This window comes from Drosophila subpulchrella, chromosome 2L, assembly GCF_014743375.2.
Source record: "Drosophila subpulchrella strain 33 F10 #4 breed RU33 chromosome 2L, RU_Dsub_v1.1 Primary Assembly, whole genome shotgun sequence".
Taxonomy (NCBI): domain Eukaryota; kingdom Metazoa; phylum Arthropoda; class Insecta; order Diptera; family Drosophilidae; genus Drosophila; species Drosophila subpulchrella.
Window position 1 is genome coordinate 261,299 of NC_050610.1, and position 21,167 is coordinate 282,465.

A 21,167-nucleotide genomic window follows, 5' to 3' on the forward strand; every position below is an offset into this window, starting at 1 on the left:
TGGTTCCGACGACTGGGAAAGTTTCAGCCCGATAGCTTTCAAACTATGAGACTAGTTTGCGTAGAAACGGACGGACAGACGGACACGGCTAGATCGACTCGTCTAGTGATGCTGATCAAGAATATATACACTTTATGGGGTCGAAAACGTCTCCTTCACTCCGTTGCAAACTTCTGACTGAAATCATAATACCGTCTGCAAGGATATAATAATTTGACATTTCCACGCCACGATAGAGAAAGAGCTTTGGAGCGTTTTTTTTTTGGTGGTTTCACAAAGAGATATATACTTTTAATGGCTTACAATTTCTGTAAACGATTTTTTTTTATTTTGTCTCTGGTGCAAAAATAATCAAAGAGTAAGTTATCCTCCTGGGTTAGTAATATTTAGCACATTTTTTTTGTTTCATTAAATGCCTTTTAAATTTATTCCGTTAAATAACAAATAAGCATTATAAGTGTTGTAAAAACATTAAAAACGTAAATCGATTGTGTTGTGAATTTAGTATTTCCGGTGTAGGAAAGCTTAAGCATTTTTAAGGATGTAATTAATATAGGCCTTCTTTTTACCTTAAATTAAATTAGAATTAAAAAAAAACAATCTCAAGGGCATCTTTTGCTTCAAACTGTTACCTAAATTCATTTATTAATAATGAGGGAGATATGTATAAGGGAAAGCCGTGAATCTATTTGTTTAAACATTTATATTTTTGAAACATAGGAATGTAATTATACCCGCTACTCGTAGAGTAAAAGGGTATACTAGATTCGTCGGAAAGTATGTAACAGGCAGAAGGAAGCGTTTCCGACCCCATAAAGTATATATATTCTTGATCAGGATCACTAGCCGAGTCGATCTAGCCATGTCCGTCTGTCTGTCCGTCCGGATGAACGCTGAGATCTCGGAAACTATAAGAGCTAGGCTATTGAGATTTGGCGTGCAGATTCCTGAGTTTTGTTTCCTAGCGCTGTAAGAGCCACAGTTTTGGGCGGCTTGTGGGCGTGGCACACAGGCGAAACAATCTTGCTCTGCGCAGGAATCTCTAGAATCTGCATGCCTAATCCCAGTATTGCAGCTTTTATAGTTTCCAAGATCACAGCGTTCATATGGACAGACCGACAGACGGACATGGCTAGATTGACTCGGATAGTGATCCTGATCGAGAAAATGTATACTTTATGGGGTCGGAAACGCTTCCTTTTACCTGTAACATACTTTCCATCGAATCTAGTATATACTCTTACTCTACGAGTAACGGGCATAACAAGAATGAACGCTATAGTCGAGTGCCTCGACTATAAGAGACCCGTTACTCAACTGAAGGGACCTAAGGGAGATGGAGATAGGGACTCCGCAAAGCGAGATTGTAATGCGCCACCTACCCGCGATCTCAACTTCTTTCGGATCAATCGATATGTACTGACGAGACAGGTACAATGTTTTTAGCATGAAAACTGTCAATCGATAGGTATTGACGAGACTTATACATTTCAGTAAACTTTTTTTTTCTAGCACGAAAATTGTGGGCGCATCTGTTTTGGGCGGTTTGTGGGCGTTAGAGTGGGCGTTGCATATTCACGTAACCAACTTTCACTGCGTACAAGGCTACGGAATCTAAATCTGAAATCCCAATTCTCTACCTTTGATAGTTTCCGAGATATCAGTGTTCATACTTACGACTTTTTGAAGTTTGTGGGCGCATTTTGGGCGTTTAAGTGGCAGTGGCAAACTTTTTTTTTTGTCAATCGATAGGTAGTGATGAGAACAATTCATTTCATTAAAAAAAAAAAAATTATAACTGTGGGCGCCACAGTTTTGGGCGGTTGAGTGGGCGTGGTATCTGCTGAAACAAACTTGCGCTGCGCAAGAAGCTCACGAATCTTCTTGCCAAATCCCTTTAAAATGTATATATTCTTGCACCCAAAAAATCGTCATCAATATGCCATTACTTAGGTGTCAATGTGATACTATTGAGTGTCAAAAAATCTTTGATACGAAGCACATCAAATTGACCCTAATATAGGATCACTATGTCACTTAAAAAAAGTTTTCTACAAAAAAGCTTTTTTGTCACAAAAAAGCATTTTGCCGCTTCATAAAAAAAAAATAGGCGTGGCTCAGACTGCTAGCGCATTGTCTTTGATGCACGGGCCTGAGGGTTAGTGGTTCGAGTCCCGCTCATGACAAACTTTGTTTTCTTTTTTATTTGAAATCTGGAAACGTTTTAAATATAACTTTTTTATTACAATTGATAGAGAAATTTTAGATATTATTCTTAAAAATCGTACAGCATCGGCGCGCACTTGAACCGGGGACCTTTCGCACCAGAGACAGACACCTTACCCATTGGTCTATCGCACAACGTTTCCCGCGGATGCTTAGTTCAAATCCAGCGCAAGTTTGTTTCAGCATGTTGCCACGCCCACTTTAATGACCACAAACGTCCATAACGCTCAAACCCGTCTAGAGCCGAAATTTGTAATATTTTGTAAACATTTAAATGAAAGTACGTTTTTATTATCAATAGTGCCGAAAATTATTAAAATCTGACCATTCATTAAACATTTATAACCAAACAATAAGAAATAATAATCCTTTTACACGGGTGCGGGACAAAAAAGAAGGTACCAGTTGCCCGCATAATGCCGACCGCTTGGTATAGATGAACATACATACACTTGTCAGAAAAAGTATGCGTACAACAATTTCTGGGAGCTTTTGAGTTAAAAAACATGTTAAAAAAATCTTAAAAATTTCATTTTTATTTTTACAGATAGTACCTTTATTCACCTTTCGTTCGATGAATTTCTTAAATTTCTAACACTTATATTTTTCCTTATGTAAATTAAAATGTACAAAATGGTCTGATTTCGCATCAGAAAAAGTATGCGTACAAAATCAAAAATCATAAACAAACTCCATATTTTTGGCAAAAGGACTTGAATTCAATATGAGGTCGGATACCCCTTTCGTTTTAGGACTTCAGCCAACCGATTTGGCATTGACTGGACCAATTTTGTTGTGTCCTCCACCGATATTTTATTCCATTCCTCGACCATCACTTGTTTTAGCATGTCCTTTGATGTAATGGTGTGCTGCCGGATCCTGCGCTCCAGGAGGTCCCACAAATGCTGAATTGGATTGAGATCTGGGGATTGCGGTGGTTAATTTAACTGATTCTTCACATTATAAAGCAACCAAAGTTTCGTATTCATGGCACAAAGCTTCGGGTCGTTGTCCTGTTGGAACCAAAAGTCATCCTCCAGTCCCAGTTCCGTGGCGCTTTGATGTAAATTTTCTTGTAGGATGTTGATATACATCTTGTGATCCATTGTGGATTCAATGAAAACAAGATTTCCAACTCCACTAGCCGCCAAGGACTCTTTGTACAGAGGAGTGTGTCCTGCCAACTATCCCACCAATTTCCCGAAGAGTTTTCCCTTCATCACGTAGTTTTACTATGACTTTCCTCAAATCATGGCTAATTTCTTTTGTCTTTTTCCCCATCATAAAAATACGGTTTGGTTACAACACGAATATGCCAGAAATGATTAGAAACAAGTAAACAAACTTTGATTTACAGTTATCAATGCCAAAACCGTAATTTAAAAGCTTTTAATGCCGTTCTTTTTGCATTCTTTTCCTTTGTACGCATACTTTTTTGATGCGAAATCGGGCCATTTTGTACATTTTAATTTATATAAGAAAAAGTATTAGTGTTTAAAATTTAAGAGTTTCATTAAACGGAAGGTGAATATAGGTACTATCTGTAAAAATTAAAATGAAATTTTTAAGATTTTTTTAATATGTTTTTTTAAACTGTAAAATTTCCAGAAGTTTTTGTACAAGTGTATGTATATTTTCTTGTTTTACGTGATTTTTTGGAAATTCAAAATTATTCTTTATATGTAAATTCATAGGAGCAAAAATGAAAACTGCCGAGCTCTGTTTCCACGCTTAATCTCTTTTTATTCATTTAGACAGATTTTTGCCAGTTAGTTTTCTATTGATAAGATTTACAAGAGAAATTTAACACACAACAGAGCTACAAATAGCTACGGGTGTTTGAGATATTCAGGGATTCCCTAAACTGTTGAATTGTTAAATTTGGATCAGCTGTTAATCAGCTGTTGTTTCATACAAAGTCAACTGTCAGAAATTTCAGCAATTTTTTTTCGGGACTGTTGAAAATTTTGTTGAATTGCTGAAAACCAGAGTTGTCGCTGTTCTCGACTAAAGTAAGAGGGTAACTCTGGTCACTTGTATACTTGTAGGAATTGCAATCGTATAAAATATGCGAGTAAATGATATCTGATAGGATGCTGTGTTAGTAGTTATAATTGTTTAGTTTTTGGCTCATTTCAGCATTTTCCTTAATTTTAAACATAATCTTTGGTAAACACAGTCTGGCAATTTGACAATCTGACAAACAGCTGACATCTAAAAATTGAAAATTCAACAAGGAACTTTTAGGGTCGATCCCTTAATTGCTGAAATTTTCTGTTGAATTTTCAACAATTCAGAAATTTAACAGTTTAGGGAATATCCAGATTCTCTCTCATGATCCGGCTGTTTATTCTTGATTATCTGAGCGGTTTAAACTGACCACTCCACTTCGCCTTACCAAAGCGACCGTATAAAACAGCCAGCATACTATAAAACATTGCCTCAAGGTTCTGATAACATTGCCTGCAGCCAAAGTTGAGCTTTTGCGGCTTGTGTTACATGTGCCGAAATAGCTCAGTTGGGAGAGCGTTAGACTGAAGATCTAAAGGTCCCCGGTTCAATCCCGGGTTTCGGCAATAGTTTTTTTTATAATTTTTTTTTTTGGAATAACTATTTAATAACTGTTAGTCTTAAATGTCACGTCTTTTAGCCTAGAATTATATTCAAATGTATTTTGCCTTTGTGCACTTTCGACATTTTTCGACGTCTCTATCGGGGATATATACACCTCCGTACACTACGCTCATTACAAAATAAAGTCGCGGCGCGTCAAGGATTATGGAATGGAGGCTGATTCCGACAACAACTATTTCGCCCACTGCGCACAAATCACAATACGAAAGAACTTTTGCCAAACTTTTACCCTAAACAAACGCGGAAAATGTGGCACTGCCATGGGGAAAAGAGGAAGCACAGAAACAAGCTTTACAATTATAATGATAATGAGGGGGTTTTCGTGACTGTCGAGTTGGGGTCTTGATGAAAATGTCATTAAACGATGGCCAGGAATGCGCCCAACTATGAACTACATTCAGCCAACTTGACAACGTCATCGGAGCCATCTTCTCCTTCTGTTTAATCCCTCGTAGTCGCTTTATCCTTGTCGCCGTAGTTGGCAGCTACATTGAATGCAATTAAAAAACTTTAACTTGGTTCCCATCTTTTTTAAACGTATATGTTTCGCTATCTCGTTGCTCGTATTGCTTTTATTAATTTAATTAACAGGGAAATTGGTTGCTCATCAGTTGGCAACAGTTGGTAAGTAAGAGATTTTTGCATGTGCAAGCCCTACTCATTTCAAATTACCAGACATTTATGTATGTGCTAATTTGTACAATAAATAAATAAAATGACATAATTAGGATTTCTTCATTTCTTAAATATTTATACATTTTAGTGAATAAAAAATATATAATAATTATACAGCTTATAATTTTCCGTAGTTTTTTTGCAGGCACTAATAAAGGTCGCCTTGATTATTCGTAGAGGATAAAGGATATATTGTAGTCATCGGATATCAAGCAAAAACACCTCTTAACGAGGTAAAAAACTAGACCTTTGACAAAAAAAAGTTATGATATCAACTTTAGTGACGAAAATGTATTATACGATTTACTAAACACTATAACTTTTTTACAATCCGCACGCTGCAATTAAATATGCCTTGTACGCAATCCTTTTAGTTTTTGCGATACCTTTCGATTGATGTACCCCTCGTAACGATGGGACGATCACTGTAGATTTTCATTTCTTCGTGTACATATAGTAGTCGCCTACGCACACTCTCCTGGTGTGCTTTGTCACTACGTGGACTGCCGTCCACAGCGATTATTCTTTTTTAGCGTTGGAACAGGGAACTCGCTTATGACACTTGGAGCGCAAGGGGACGAGGTCGCGGCCCAAAACGTTGGAACAACGTTGCCCAACTCGACCACGTGCCCAGGTGCCAGTGTCCATGCCATAAACAATTTAAAAGATGCTGCATGTCCACTATTCCGAAGCATATTCGGCATGCTGTTACTGGGTTCGAAGTATGCAAAAACGACAAAGTGCACCGTTCAAGAGTGGCATACGAAGAAGCATTGGCGAAACTTCCTCGCGCATCTGGTAACGGGGCTACAAATTCGGTAGCTACCAGTCGACCCGCTGACCAACCCAATCAGGGCGGCGGTGTGGCTGAAGCGAACCCCTTCTCAGCCCGACACCCAGGAGGAGCCTTTCGATTTCCCCATGGCGCAGGTTCCTCCATAAGTAATGAAAATTGTCATTTGAATATCATTTCACTTAAATAAATAATCGCAAATGCTTAAATTAAAAATTAATATAATAGAGTTTTTACTTTTATTCCGCTGTAAAGGTTGGGATTTCGCATGCAAATTCTGTGGAGCGCACGTTTAAAGATTTTTTCAGAAGTTTGTTCCAGAGTGCATTTTAGTTTTTTAGTTTCTTAGTTTAGTACAAAGTATTTCGAAATACCTTTCTAGCGACATATAGCACAAGCCTTTAGCTTTACACTCATAAAATTATTTTTCCAAATAAAAGAAAAGTCTTCCTAATATTAAGAAAAATCGCCCTATGTATAGGAAAAATCGCCATAGAAAATATTTTATAGAGTTCATTTTTCTAAAATGACAAAAAATGTTGTTTGCAAAAGCAAAAGAAGTTGTTTGACTTATATGTTTACTTTCCTGATTCTGTTTAATAACTACATTCAGTTCTTATGATTCCAATTAGCAGTTTACCAACATTCGGTGAACGGCCAAATAATAACCTTACCTTCTCACCCTCTTAACTTTTAGTCAAAAAGGACAAGTCAAATAATCTTGAAAAAATTCCAGGAAAAGTACCGCAGGAAATGGTTGCGAGAAAAGCAGCAAACATGTCCAAACACCATTTTTTTTATAAAAATTTGTATTAATTTTTAGGGCACTTGCCCTTGTTTTCAAGGAACAGAAAAATCGCACAAGACTTAAGAAAATGCACCCTAGATTTAAATGTGACCCGAATACACGCCTATTTTTTAGAAAATGTTGACCTTATTTTGTTACCCAGTCGCCTATTGACCCCCGTTTTAGGGCGATTCTCCTGGTTTTAGGGCGATTTTAAAGTACAATTTCTATGAGTGTAGAAGTATACAAATTACGGGTGTGCAAAATTTAGTTATTTATAGCTGTTTTCTCGCCAAACTGTCTAGTTTTTCCAAAAGTGGTAGAACTTATATTTTTGTACCCGTTACTCGTAGAGTAAAGGGGTATACTAGATTCGTCGAAAAGTATGTAACAGGCAGAAGGAAGCGTTTATTGATCAGGATCACTAGCCGAGTCGATCTAGCCATGTCCGTCTATCCGTCTGTCTGTCCGTCCCGATGAACGCTGAGATCTCGGAAACTATAAGAGATAGGCTATTGGGATTAGGCATGCAGACTCCTGAGCTTCTTATGCAGCGCAAGTTTGTTTCAGCAGCGTGCCACGCCTACTTTACCGCCCACAAACCGCCCAAAACGGTGGCTCCTACAGTTTTGATGCTAGAGTAAAAATTTTAACTGAAATGTGTTGTCCGAAAAAAAGTTCCCCGCCCATAACCGCCCACAAACTTCAAAAAATCGTAAATATGAACGTGGATATCTCGGAAACTATCAAAGATAGAGAATTGGGATCTCAGATTTAGATTCCATAGCCTTGTACACAGCGCAAATGTGTTACGTAAATATGCCACGCCCACTCTACCGCCCACTAACCGCCCAATCCTGTGGGGCCCACAATTTTCATGATAGATACAAAATTTTAACTGAAATGTATTGATCTCGTCAATACAAATCGATTGACCAAAAAAAAGTTTGCCACGCCCACTCTATTACTCTAATACCACTTATATACTACCTTCAAAAGAAAGAAGACTTTTGGGAAAGTTTCAGCCCGATAAACTATGAGACTAGTTTACGTAGAAACGGACAGACAGACGGACATGGCTAGATCGACTCGTCTAGTCATGCTGATCAAGAATATATATACTTTATGGGGTCGGAAACGTCTCCTTCACTGCGTTGCAATCTTCTGACTGAAATCATAATACCCTCTGCAAGGGTATAAAAATTTCAATCAAGATGCTCTGAACTGGTAAATGTGGCCATTTTTGTTAATTAAGCGGGAATTTTTACAACAATGTGTCGTTCGTCAAAAGTAGAGGAATCTGAAGGGATATACACCACAAAATTTAGTTTGAGCTGTTTTTGAGAAATCAGTAAAAAAGTTTAATAAACTGAATATAAAAATAACTTTTGCCCATAATTTTTGAACGGTGGTACTTACACAAAAATCTGTTAGCAATGCGTACAAGTTATTCCAAAATAGCACAAGCCTGTAGCTTCAGTAGTTCACAAGTTACGGGTGTACAACATTTATCTATTTATAGTTGTTTTCTTTCCAAACTAGCTAGTTTTTTCAAAAGTGGTAGAGGTTAAGTATCTTATACTGAGCTGTTTGACATCGTTTAGAGCCGGGGGTACTTATTCGCACCGGCCCCAACAAATCAAATTTTCTAAATTTTTACTTTTACACTTTCACCGCTTTCTCTTTTGCAATACCTTTCGATTGATGTATCACTCGTAACAATCGGAGAATCACAGTAGATTTTCATTTCTTTTTGTATACATGGTAGTCGCCTTCGCGAACGAGTATGTTAGGGGTAGAAGGAATTTATTTCATAAAAGTGTAAGTGTCCATAACGCTGAGTCCTGTCTGCTGGCCACATTTTGAAAGCTAGGAGAGTTATAATTTGACGTGCAGATGGTACACGTTGATTACACTAGTAATAGTACCTAGGAAGCCTATGCCTACTTCAGCCCAGTGCCACTCACACTGTAACGCCCACAAATAGGCAGTGCTTGTAGCGACATAATTTTTAAGGATTTTTATACCCGTTACTCGTAGATTCATCGGAAAGTATGTAACAGGTAGAAGGAAGCGTTTCCGACCCCCCTAGCCGAGTCGATCTAGCCAAGTCCGTCAGTCAGTCTGTCCGCAAGAACGCTGAGATCTCGGGAACTACAGGAGCTAGACTATTGGAATTTTGCATGCAGATTCTTGAACTTCATGCGCAGTGCAAGGTTGTGCAGGGTGCCACGCCCACTCTAATGCCCACAAACCGCCCAAAACAGTGGCTGCTACAGTTGTAATGCTAGAATACAAATTTTAACTGAAATGTATTGTTCTTATCAATACCTATCGACTGATTAACAACCACTTTAACGCCCACAAACTTCAAAAACTCCTTAGTATGAACGCGGGTATCTCGGAAACTATCAAAGATAGAGTATTGGGATTTCAGATTTAGATTCCGTAGCCTTGTACGCAGCGCAAGTTTGTTATGCGAATATGCCACGCCCACTCTAACGCCCACAAACCGCCCAAGCCTGTGGCGCCCACAATTTTCATACTAGATAAAAAATTTTAACTGAAATGTATTGGTCTCGTCAATACCTATCGATTGATCCAAAAAAGATGTTGCCACGCCCACTCTAACGCCCATAACGCTTAAATCTGTCTACCGCCGGTTGGTGGCGCATTATAATCTCGCTTTGCTGCTTGTATATCTCCATTTTCCTTTGGTCCCTTTAGCTGAGTAGCGGGTATCTGATAGTCGAGGTACTCGACTATAGCGTTCTTCATTGTTTTAAATTTAATAATTATAACTGCAAGGGTATACAAACTTTTGAACATTGAACCTCCTACGCTTGGAAATAACATTTTTTAATTAGTTCTGAATATCGATTTTAATTTTATCAAAATCGGACGAGTATAGCATATAGCTGCCATTGGTGGGAAAATAATATGAAACAAATCATAGCTTCGGTGTTTTTTGACATATTATCTTATACTATTGGGAATATCATTTTGTGTATTTTTAAGAATTTCGAATTAAAATTAATAATTATAACGGCAAGGGTATACAAACTTCGGCTTTCCGAATTTTACTTCATTTCTTGTTATACCCTTGCAGAGGGTATATTGATTTCAGTCAGAAGTTTGCAACGCAGTGAAGGAGACGTTTCCGACCCCATAAAGTATATACAAGGGTGGTCAAAAGTATTTTCTCAAAAAAAAGTTAAATATACTCATAATTTGAACTTACATCTTGTTAACTTTGGCATCAATGGAAAGGTAATTTAAATGCCGTTTGAATGATACAATACATTTCTTAACCCATTCAGTACTTATTGAAAAGGACGAATTTGTGTGAAAATGTCCTTTTTGAACTTTTTTCCTCGAATTGAAAACTTAAATTTTTTGATGCAAAAAGTTTCTTCAAACAAAAATAATAGTAACTGCAAAAAGAATTTTACAAAAATCATTTTGCTTATATTTTTTATGATTTTTTGAAAATGCTTAGAAACATGCATTTTAGCCATATTTTTCTCTTTTTCATACAAATTTTTTCCGACATTGTCACCTTTAAAAAATGTCCGTCCGTTTCTACGCAAACTAGTCTCTCAGTTTTAAAGCTATCGGGTTGAAACTTTCCCAAAAGCCTTATTTCCTTTGCAGGTAGTATATAAGTCGGAGCCAGCCGGATCGGACAACTATATCTTATAGCTTCCATAGGAATAATCGGAAAAAATTTTTTTTTAAATACATCTTTGGTGTTTTTTAAAATATAACCTCCTAAGCTTGGAAATAACATTTTTTAATTAGCTTTGAATTTCGAATTAAATTTAATCGAAATCGGACGACTATATCATATAGCTGCCATAGGAACGATCGGAAAATTGGTGGAAAAATAATATGAAACAAATTATAGCTTCGGTGTTTTTTAACATATAACCTGCTACGATTGGAAATAACATTTTTAAATTAGTTCGGAATTTCGAGTTTAATTTTATCAAAATCGGACGACTGTATCATATAGCTGCCATCGGAACGATCAAAAATTGGTAATAAAATAATATAAAACAAATTATAGCTTCGGTGTTTTTTGACATATTATCTTATACTATTGGGAATATCATTTTTTTGTGTTTTTAAATTTAATAATTATAGCTGCAAGGGTATACAAACTTCGGCTTGCCGAAGCTAACTTCCTTTCTTGTTTTTATTTTGTTCTCCTGAATTATACGCCATACAATATAATACAGATTTTTGTCTTGGACTTAAACTGCTCTTCAAGGTTTACTGTTGTCGTTGGACTGTCAGGAGCAGAGCCAGAAAGTTTTATATATGCATATTTTATTTTAGTCTCTCTTTAGCTTTTGTTATTCTCCAATGTTACTTCAATTTTCCCACCTTTTGTAATTTGCGATAGACAACGCTAATGATCTTGTCCACGGCGCCCACTTAACAACCTTTACTGTAGCGTGCACCTTAAGTTCCATAAACTGCCACTATAAGAAACGTTTAAAGTCTCTTCAGAAATATCTTCATGATTGAAACATCTGTTTTGTACTGCACATCATCAATCAATTAAAAAGACGTTATTAAACTAGGCAGTCAATCCTTAACGGTTCCATTATAACCCATTACACGGGTGTCATACGACTACGAATCTTTTGTGCTTACAACCCTCGTTCTGATGAAGTCTTCCGGAACAATGCCATTCCTATATTGTTCTACGCATCATCATCGCCGGTAACAGGAGTTGACGCAGCCTGCTGCACAATGTTTTGTCATGAGACGTCCTACCGCTAAAGGAAAAAGCCTTGGTCACCCTGTTCAAACCTAGCCACCCCCGCCATCAACAAATGTCTTTTGTTTTGGAAGCTTTTGATAGGGAAAATAAATATATTTATTTTAATAGACAGGGCTGCAATCATAAGACGAATAAATGGTATATTTTCTTAACACACCATGGCCCAAACAGTGCTATATCATTTCAAACAAGAAAGGAAGTTAACTTCGGCAAGCCGAAGTTTGTATACCCTTGCAGTTATAATTATTAAATTAAAAAATACAAAAAATGATATTCCCAATAGTATAAGATAATATGTCAAAAAACACCGAAGCTATAATTTGTTTCATGTTATTTGCCCACCAATTTTCCGATCGTTCCTATGGCAGCTATATGATATAGTCGTCCGATTTTGATAAAAATAAATTCAAAATTCAGAACTAATCAAAAAATGTTATTTCCAAGCGTAGGAGGTTATATGTTAAAAAACACCACAGCTTTAATTTGTTTCATATTATTTTCCCACCAATTTTCCGATCGTTTCTATGGCAGCTATATGATATAGTCGTCCGATTTTGATAAAATTAAATTCGAAATTCAGAACTAATTAAAAAATATTATTTCCAAGAGTAGGAGGTTATATGTTAAAAAACACCGAACCTATAATTTGTTTCATATTATTTTCCCACCAATTTTACAATCGTTCCTATGCCAGCTATATGATATAGTCGTCCGATTTCGATAAAATTTAATTCGAAAATCAAAACTAATTTAAAAATGTTATTTCCAAGCTAAGGAGGTTATATGTTAAAAAACACCAAAGATATAATTTAAAACAACTTTTTTTTCCGATTATTCCTATGGGAGCTATAAGATATAGTTGTCCGATCCGGCTGGTTCCGACTTATATACTACCTGCAAAAGAAATAAGGCTTCAGCCTGATAGCTTTAAAACTGAGAGACTAGTTTGCGTAGAAACGGACATACAGACGGACATGGCTAGATCGACTCGTCTAGTCATGCTGATCATGAATATATATACTTTATGGGGTCGGAAACGTCTCCTTCTCTGCGTTGCAAACTTCTGACTGAAATCAATATTGCCTCTGCAAGGGTATATAAATTCAGTTCGATAACCGGATCGGACATTTTTCTTATATAGCTTAAAAATATCACTAGAGTATGTAAAGTTTCTCTTTACCATATATGCATATGTACATGTAAACCTCGTGCAGCTCTGTTCGTTTCACTTTGGCGAGACTTATCGCATTTTCTTCATCATTGTCACACAGAGGTGTCGGCTTGAAAGATTGGGGCTCGGTTCCTGAGTTTTTTGCTCGACTTTTCGGGATCAAAGTTTATGAGTTAGGAAGGGAAATCTTTTCGTGACGCCTTTCGGCTTCCATGATGAACAATCGGCAAATCAGCTAGGAATCTACCGTTTGTGTGTGCCTCGGAATCCGTGTTTCGTATCTGCTGTACCTGCATCCTGTGGTATATCTGTATCTCTGAGATTTCGTCACTTTCTTGATTAATGCAAAGTCAGCATCCGCTTTGGTGAAGAGTGAAGCCATGGAAGTATTGCTTTCCTTCGTTTCAAGTGGCTTATTAAGGTCATTAAGGAGCTTTGCTCTAAGCCTCTTAAGTATTTTTAAAGTGCGTTTTGAATTTCTTCCTTGACGGAAATCATTGACTGCTATAGCGAGATGGAAAACGATTCTAAATTTATTAAGTTTTTAAAAATCAAAGTTGACATTTTTAGTATTTATACCCGTTACTCGTAGAGTAAAAGGGTACTCTAGATTCGTAGGAAAGTATGTAACAGGCAGAAGGAAGCGTTTCCGAACCCATAAAGTGTATATATTCTTGATCACTAGCCGAGTCGATCTAGTCTGTCGGTCTGTCCGTATGAACGCTGAGATCTCGGAAACTATAAGAGCTAGGCTATTGGGATTTGGCATGCAGATTCCTGCAAGTTTGTTTCAGCAAGGTGCCACGCCCACTCAAACGCACACAAACTGCTCAAAACTGCGGCTCCTATAGTTTTGATGCTAGAATTAAAATTTTAACTGAAATGTATTGTTCTCATCAATACCTATTGATTGACACAAAAAAAAGTTAGCAACGCCCACTCTAATGCCCATAACGCTTAAATCTGTCTACCGTCCACATAACCATATATTGAGATCACGGGTAGGTGGCGCATTTTAATCTCGCTTTGCTGCTTGCATATCTCCATTTCCCTTTGGTCCCTTTAGCTGAGTGATGGGTATCTGATAGTCGAGTTAATCGACTATAGCGATGTTCCTTGTTTTTAATTGAGTTCAGTTAATGAACATTTAGTTGTTATCTGTATTGAATTAAATAGGGTCTTTTAACATCTTTTTATGCTAGAAATAAAATTGTAGCTGAATGTATAGGTTCGTCGATACCTATTCATTGTCTTCAAAGACCTCGCCACGCTCACTGAAACGCCCAAAACTCGTCTTAGACTGGGGCCCCCAAAGTTTTTATGTCAGAACTAAAAAGTTTAGCTTTAATGTAATGTTTTGTCAATACCAATCGATTGACCTTGTCAAAAAAGATCTTAATCGGGCCATTAGTTAATCAGTTAAACTGGTTAGCTATATAACATTTGATGCACTCGACTATATCTCTTACTTGTGTCCTTGCATAACTTTTCTGTTTACCCCTCTTAAATTTATGTCTCAATTTTAGAGAGGTGAGATCGCTGAATAAAAGCTGAAATTATATGACGCGCCAAAGAGTTTGCTTTTTCATAGTTTACAGCTCGTTAGCTCTTTATAGTTGGTTGATTCCTGCCATATATATTTTATAGACGGACAGTGAGGCAGAAACTGCTGACAGCTTTTCACTTTTCACCGCGGTCAAGGCTATCGTTCCTGCTCCTAGAGCTGTCATCATTTGGTCGTCCTTTGTGGTCCACCTCCGATTCTCCAATGCTTTGAAGCCATGGCATCTGCAGCGAGGGTCGTCTGCTGCTGCAGTTTGCGTAATGAAATTCGGCCGCTTTGAAGTTTAAGTCGGCTAACAGTGCACTATGGGTCGGTAAATCAGATATTTGCTCAAAAATTTAAGTACGTATACAATCGTAATATATTGTTTGTAACACAAGGCGCTACTTTTATTTTGATTTTAATAAATAAAAATTCCATTAAGTTTTCTTTTTTAAAAATCAAATATAATTCATTTTTTGTTGAAGAAAAATCAAAAATGATTCACATCAATTATTATTTAACTCAAATAAAAATCATTCTTATTTTGTGATTTTTGAAATAAAATTTAAAAATCGCTACGGTTCCTGGTTTATAGGGCACTGGGTTTGTCACTTAATTATAAGAATCTATTTTGTTCTTTATGATATTACTCAAAACAAATATTTGTGTCAACAATTTTTAATTTTATTGGGGTTTTAAGATATTTTAAATTATTAATAAAACGATTGAGATTCTCTTTGCCGATATGTGAATTTAAAGGCAAGTTATGTATTGTGTGCTTACAGAAAGAACCTTTAAAATAACATAAAAGCATGAGGTAACTTGGAGCCTACTACCATATACATATATCACCAACCCTTTTGGTCGTTCCAGCTTTGGTTATGTCTTTCCTCGGCTGTCGTGTTGTGTTCCCGCAGCGTATGGTGCGGTAGGCTGAATAAACATTTCAGAATTTATAATGTGCCGCCTTCTGCCTTTTATGGCTAAGCACACAATCGACAGCGGGAACGGAAGCTTGAGCAGCTGCCAACTGGCCGACCGCAGCCCCAAAAACGTTGGGGGCAGCCTACTCTGGAACGCACTCCAAAATATATATTTTTCCAGTGCCTTTGGGCTTGTTAGCATGCACATGACATTTGTCTTTATACGTTAATCTCATTAAAGAAGCAATGCGGCGCAGACGTCCTCTCACAATTACAGCAACCTCTTTCAGCTTCCCACTCTTAATCCTTTCTCTCTACTTCAAATCTGCGTTGTGAATTGTGAGCTGTTTTGGATGGACAGTGGTTCAAAAGTATACAGAATATTATTTATTGGAAATCCAACAAGTTGAGTATAATAAAAATGATGAAATGTAATGATAGTTTTAGAGCAGCTTAAAAGCAGTCGGCAAACACACATCGATGAGCTGCCCCGTGCAAACTCCTACAAAATCCAAATAAATTATTTTGAAGAAAATATTTAACCATTTTTTAAATCTAAATGATTTGGAATCTCAATATCCAAGGACTCTAAAGGATGTACATTTGTGAGACTCTACTTGAGTTGATTTAAACAACCTTCAATCAGTGTGCCTAGTGATTTGTAAGCCCCGGCTATTGGTCCTCTTTGTCCGTCCGTCTGACCGTTGGACTCGGACCTCTTTTAATGCAAATGCAGGGGCAAATGGGCATTAGGACCGGCGCAAACCGAAGCTGGCCGCAATGTAAGCTGCAGGAGGAAAATGGGAGGTGGAGTACCCAAAAGTGGGCGGACTCGGATGCCGCAGATACTCTGCATACTATGAGTTACAATGTGCATCTTTTATGAGTTGGCGACGACACTGCACCGACTGTGTGCCTATGGGCCAGGAGTTTTGGAGTTTGCATTAGGCTTGCTTTGTGTCTGGGCAAATGTTTCGCCATCGATTAGTTGACTGCCGAATTGCCAAAAGCCGCACATTGCCAGAGAATCGAGACGAATTCGGACGTAAGAGCTTAGAACGGCAAATCCCATTCGAAAATCTTTTTGGGGTGCGCGCATTTGAATTTTGTGGGTTGTCGGCTGTGGAATGGTAATTGGTAATTTTATAAAGGCGCAGTTTAATTGATGAATTACCGTTGCACTCCGAAATCTCTCAAACCCAAAGGCCCGAATGCATCATTGCGATATCCATTGTATGGCTGAATGTTCGTATATATATGGCTATTTTGTGGTCTGACCTGGATTAGCAAATTTCATGTGTGTCCACAAAAGATAATTTGCACAGCTGACGAGGCACTCAGACGTGAATGCATCTGAATCATCACATTACCATTTCAGGATTTCCATTCCTACCTGCAAATAATAGTGCAGATTATTCTTAGGAATCCCCACAGGCAGGTGAAACTCTAAGAGCAAACACATCCTGAAAAATCCTTGGAGAAAACTTGGCCTGGTTGGTTTGCATTTATATAAAATTATTTATGGACTGTATAAGAAACATGAGATACAAAATGTGGAAAAATGGAGTAGATGATGTGTTTTCTGTTAAATTTGTACTTTGACAGTAAGAACCTAAAGAATCGGAAACCTAAAATCTTTTTAAGTGCTAACTTTTTTATTCTAATGAATAAACTGATTCTGAGCTTTAATTTTTGGTAGTATTTTGTAGTAGTATTTAGTTGACATTCATTAGTAAAACTGTGTACTTTTTTCGGCTCCAGTGGGTTCAGTTTACCAATTTGAAAGTTTAATAATTTCAACTTGAATCTGTCGAGTGCAAAATCGCAATTCCAGATCGTAGTGGGAGCTCGAGCTTGATAAGGCCACTTAAAGCTGCAAACGCATGTGCAACTAAATCGTCCACGCCACTGGGAAACATTTCCAATGACCTCTGGCAAACCAACTAGACACCCAGCATTTCCCTTTGACGCCTGCTCGCTCATTCACATTGAGATTGCATTTTGCTATCCGTCTACACTGTTGACTTATTTGCTTTGAGATAAACGCAAAGTTGATTTATACAACCCACCGACAATTCATTCAGCCATTCGCACCATTCACCCGCCCAGTCACACACTCATTCATTCATTAATTCGCCCATATAGACACGCAGTCAAGCGAACGAAATTCTTGTTTGTTTCTTTCTTTATTCATTGGGCAAGTAGCCGACTTTCTTTCCAGTGAGCCTGAGCAGAGGCTAACCGAGCTAAAAATCTAGGAAACCCTAAGTGAGGAAAAAAGAGTCAGGATTGGTAGTCGGGAGTCGCAAAGCGGCAGGACCTGGGCAGGCACTACGAAGCCACTTGGCCACGTCACTCCACAGTCAATCCTGGTCGGGAAATTTTTTCACACTTCTTTGCAAGTTCTACGAGCAGAAAGATTAGTGCAATTAAGTCTTGGTATTAAAAAAAAAATTTATATATTTTTTAAATACGTTTTTCTTAGAGTAAAATGGTTAATTGTATGTAAGTATAAAAGTATGTAACAGGTAGAAGTAAGCTTTATCGAATCTGAAGTATATTTTAATTTCATTTTAGGTGTCTATAAATTTGCAATAATATACAGTTGCGGCAACAATAATAGCACCAATGTGTAGGCAATTCTTCTTTGAGCTACTAAATGGTCATTTTTTGCAATATTTTTATTCTGTTTGTAAAGGTAAGTAGGGTTACATATCTACTAACTAAAACAAAAGTGGTTACGCCCACAATGCGGATGGTTTTTAAAACTTCGATACATTTATCATAAAAGTAGCAAAATTATGCGGCAACAAAAATAGCACTATTAACGGTTTTCGTCTTAAAACTTCATTTGCTCAGATTTTTTGGATGTTTTTCGTTTTGTTATATTAAGAATAAGTACTACTAAGTGAATTGGTAAAATAATGAATAAAATAGTGTTCCCAATGGGTGATTAAGCGCACTGTAATGGTACAAATAGAAGGACATTCAAAAAGCCAATTTATAAAGGCAATGCAAAAGATAAGTTTAGTTGAATCGTCGAATTCTTTAAAATAATGATTTTTAGTTACCTAAAACAAGAACACAAAAGAATAGCACGCAGTGCGAAAGCCGCAATGACCCCATAACTGTAAAAAAGTCATGTGCATGAATGCAAGTAGGACCCGTTTAAGCCGCCTATGAAGTTGCATTTTTTTTTTTATTATTTGTAAGTACATAAAAAGTTGGATATAATGTACATAAACAAAAATGATGCGCTTGACGTCCAAAAAAAAAATCTCCCTAGACTGCAGAGCATGGGTGAATTTGAAGTACGAGTCTTAAATAAGGCCCACAATTAAAGGGAAACTCTTTTATGGTCTGGCGGCGGAAAATTGCTTATGTTTAGATGAAAAAGGCTTAAAATACACCTCAGATAACCTACAAATCAAAAATTGAGTTCCCAATTCACATTTGCAAAGAATAATAATGGTGAAGCAAATATCATGGTATGGGCATATACTCGTACTATAATAATGGTACCATGTCATAATGTAAGCCCATACAGGATCAACATGTAAATTTGATAGCTCAGAAATTATGATGCAATTATATTCGTAATACAAAATTATTTTATTTTGGAAGCTTTACCACGATTATAAACCAAAAAAAATCTGATAGAGAGTCGTCTAAAGTATCAAAACCCTTAAGCCAAATGGTATAATGGGGACCTTTTAAGCCCCAGAACTAAAATAAATCGAAAATCTTTGCAGAAATGTTAAAAAACTATGTTTTTAATGCAAAACTGAAGAAAAACATCTGCCCTGGAGCTATTTTGAAAGAGTCAAACAACAATTTTGCCAAGGAAAGGTTCTGGTGTCTAGTGACGTCAGGTCGGTCGTTGTTGTTGTTGTTGTTGAAGCCCAAGCTTTAGAACAATATTTTTTTTACCTTAAGATGTATAAAATCATACATTTCAATCAAAAAAAATTTTCAAATCGCGGTTATTTTTAAGTTTTTTAAGCCTTTTCTTTAAGTGGTGCTATTTTTGTTGCCGCATAATTTTGCTACTTTTATGATAAATGTATCGAAGTTTTAAAAACCATCCGCATTGTGGGCGTAACCACTTTTGTTTTAGTTAGTAGATATGTAACCCTACTTACCCTTACAAACAGAATAAAAATATTGCAAAAAATGACCATTTAGTAGCACAAAGAAGAATTGCCTACACATTGGTGCTATTTTTGTTGCCGCAGCTGTATCTTAAGACCAGAAGTACAAACCCAGAATACATTTAGAAAGATGACTATATTTTACTCACTGCATACTTTTAGATATCAGGATAACAATCCAAGTCTAATTGTCCGTCCGTCCCTATAAACGCATAGATCTCCGAAATTATAAAAGGTAGAAAGTTGGGACTGTTCATGCAGATTTTAGGCATCCGCCGCGCAAGTTTGTTCCATTGGAGTGCCATGCCCACAATCGACTTTGACGGTAAATCTGTCTGACTCGCGCCCTTTTTTTTTGAATTTTGTAAAAGTGTATGAGCAAATAAAGGAATTAAAGCTAGGTGGTGTAGCGTTCTCTCGTGTTTTTATACCCGTTACTCGTAGAGTAAAAGGGTATACTAGATTCGTGGGAAAGTATGTAACAGGCAGAAGAAAGCGTTTCCGACCCCATAAAGTATATATATTCTTGATCAGGATTACTAGCCGAGCCGATCTAGCCATGTCCGTCTGTCCGTCTGTCCGGATGAACGCTGAGATCTCGGAAACTATGAGAGATTGAGATTTGGCGTGCAGATTGCTGAGCTTCTTTGTTTCTTTCAGAAGAGTGCCACGTCCACTCTAACGCCCACAAACCGCCCAAAACTGTGGCTCCTACAGTTTTGATGCTAGAATAAAAATTTTAACTGAAATGTACCTATCGATTGACCCAAAAAAAAGATTGCCACGCCCACTTTATCGCCCACAAACCGCCCCCAAACTTCAAAAAATAGTAAATATGAACGTGGATATCTCGGAAACTATTAAAGATAGAGAATTGGGATCTCAGATTTAGATTTCGTAGCCTTTTACGCAGCGCAAGTTTGTAACGCGAATATGCCACGCCCACTCTAACGCCCACAAACCGCCTAAACCTGTGGCGCCCACAATTTTCATGCTAGATAAAAAATTTTAAGTGAAATTGGTCTCGTCAATACCTATCGATTGATCCAAAAAATTTTCCACGCCCACTCTAACGCCCATAACGCTTCAATCTGTCTACCGCCGGTAGGTGGCATATTTCAATCACGCTTTGCTGCTTGCATATCTTCATTTCCCTTTGCTCCCTTTAGCTGACTATATCGTTCTTCCTTGTTTATGAAGTCAAAGCATTTAAAAAAAAGTTGCCTAATCTTCTGACCAAGCATCAAATATGCTATGGGGTACAAAGTAAAATATAAATTCATGTAGTCATGAGAAATGTCTTATATTTTACTGCGCATCACATTCTGTAAATTTCAGTCATACATTCAGTCTTTTTACTTATTTACAATTAACCACTTTATTAAAATAACTTAGGCAAGTGAGTGCCTTATGTAAGACACCCGTGCTTGGCTGTTCAGCAATTGATTTGCCTTTTTTTAGTTTGTCCC

General features: G+C 37.2%; 1 protein-coding gene and 1 non-coding gene across 2 annotated transcripts in view; both read left to right on the plus strand.

Moving 5' to 3' along the window:
- LOC119548602 (semaphorin-1A) overlaps nucleotides 1-21,167 on the plus strand; it is a 206,700-nt gene that overhangs the window by 18,380 nt on the left and 167,153 nt on the right. The gene's annotated exons all lie outside the window — the stretch shown is intronic.
- Nucleotides 4,730-4,802, plus strand: Trnaf-gaa. The gene has a single exon. It is a non-coding gene; the product is annotated as a tRNA-Phe (tRNA).